Raw genomic sequence first — 2500 nt, forward strand, 5'->3', positions numbered from 1 at the left:
CTTTGAAATATTTCGGAGCGCACCTAAAGTTCGTTATTTTGGCTAAACGGAGCGAAAATCTGCATTTATACCATCACGGACGCTAGTTTAATAGCGTTTAACGATCGATCCACGGTACAGAATGCAAAAATATGATTGTTAAAATTTTCGACTAATCGGTTCTAAGAGGCGAAGCAATACGCCGCTGGGACTTTGAAATATTTCGGAGCGCACCTAAAGTTCGTTATTTTGGCTAAACGGAGCGAAAATCTGCATTTATACCATCACGGACGTTAGTTTAATAGCGTTTAACGATGGATCCACGGTACAGAATGCAAAAATATGATTGTTAAAATTTTCGACTAATCGGTTCTAAGAGGCGAAGCAATACGCCGCTGGGACTTTGAAATATTTCGGAGCGCACCTAAAGTTCGTTATTTTGGCTAAACGGAGCGAAAATCTGCATTTATACCATCACGGACGTTAGTTCAATAGCGTTTAACGATCGATCCACGGTACAGAATGCAAAAATATGATTGTTAAAATTTTCGACTAATCGGTTCTAAGAGGCGAAGCAATACGCCGCTGGGACTTTGAAATATTTCGGAGCGCACCTAAAGTTCGTTATTTTGGCTAAACGGAGCGAAAATCTGCATTTATACCATCACGGACGTTAGTTCAATAGCGTTTAACGATCGATCCACGGTACAGAATGCAAAAATATGATTGTTAAAATTTTCGACTAATCGGTTCTAAGAGGCGAAGCAATACGCCGCTGGGACTTTGAAATATTTCGGAGCGCACCTAAAGTTCGTTATTTTGGCTAAACGGAGCGAAAATCTGCATTTATACCATCACGGACGCTAGTTTAATAGCGTTTAACGATCGATCCACGGTACAGAATGCAAAAATATGATTGTTAAAATTTTCGACTAATCGGTTCTAAGAGGCGAAGCAATACGCCGCTGGGACTTTGAAATATTTCGGAGCGCACCTAAAGTTCGTTATTTTGGCTAAACGGAGCGAAAATCTGCATTTATACCATCACGGACGTTAGTTTAATAGCGTTTAACGATGGATCCACGGTACAGAATGCAAAAATATGATTGTTAAAATTTTCGACTTATCGGTTCTGGATCACTGAAAAATCAAAAAAAATTATTAATTTTGATTAATTAAATTACATATGTAGTTTTATATTGTTATAGTCTCGTATTTGTTAATGTTTTGTCGTAAGAAAATGCAAAAATATCGTTTTAATGTTTTCGTCTCATCGGTTCTGGATCGCTGAAAAATCAAAAAAAAATATTAATTTTCATTAATTAAATTACAAATGGAGTTTTATATTGCTATAGTCGCTTATTTGTTAATGTTTTACCGTAAGAAAATGCAAAAATATCGTTTTAATATTTTCATCTCATCGGTTCTGGGCGGTTTTAAAATTTTTTAAAATATTAATTAAACCCATGATTTACATGAGAATGTGAATTTATTATGTCCTGCATGTTAATTTATTAATTTTCATGTATAGAACGTTATAAAATGAAAGGATATGTTCGACGATATTTTCAGTCTAAGTTTTACCGTGCCGGCGGGATGGTACGCTCTCACGGCGGTTTGCACAGGCATACGCCTGGGCGTAAGCCCATGCGTCGCCGACCTAGCGGCCGGCCGTTCGGTATTTATAGGAAGGCACTTTCGGTTCGCTCGGACCGGTCGGGAGTAGCGTCGAGCGTGTGGCTCTTTTATGACTTCGGTTGAAAAGCAGTCTACCGCTCCTCGAGAATATACTTTCTCGACTATTCTCGTTCCGGTTTTCCGTTGCGGATTATTATTAATCTCCACACAGCATTACCACGGGTCGGTGTCTAAGACCGAATGGCCCATATGTGGTGAGCCTTGTAATATAAGGCTGGTGACCTGTATGCACTTATAAATGTTGCATACTTGTACAAACTGAGCATCAACTGTCTGTAACCAAAATTTGTTAAAACTGAAAAAGTTATAAGATTGTATAAAATTTTTGAACCAAGAAAGTAGTGTTAGACGAAAATTCGTTCTATCACTTTTAGAAGGGAGACTGTTTGGAAATATTTAAAGTATAAAATACACAAAAGTCCACTGAATTATGAACAAAATTACGTCCCTGAATTTAAGAAAAGTCAAGAGGTGTCAGAAATAAAATCCTCTCTGATACGTTCAGAGAGGAAAATAAGTATGGAGAGAGGAGTAAAAATGAAAGAAGTTTTAAGGCTGGGGAAACTTCTAAAGGAGAGAGATTCCAACATATCTAATATGTACATTTAAAGCAAGTCCAAGGAACTCTCTCCGTTAATGTTTGAAAAGGTGTGTGCAGATGGAGGAGAAATGTATAAAGTACAGAGACGAGGTTGGTGGGCCCGCTCTAATGATAAAGATTATAAAATTTGGTGGCAAAATGACCAGCATGATCACTGTACGCGCTTTCTCGATTTGTATAGCATGCCACTGTCCGCGCTATCTTTTATTATATTGTCCAGCG

This window comes from Osmia lignaria, unplaced genomic scaffold (genome assembly GCF_051020975.1).
Source record: "Osmia lignaria lignaria isolate PbOS001 unplaced genomic scaffold, iyOsmLign1 scaffold0041, whole genome shotgun sequence".
In the NCBI taxonomy this organism is placed as follows: Eukaryota; Metazoa; Arthropoda; class Insecta; order Hymenoptera; family Megachilidae; genus Osmia; species Osmia lignaria.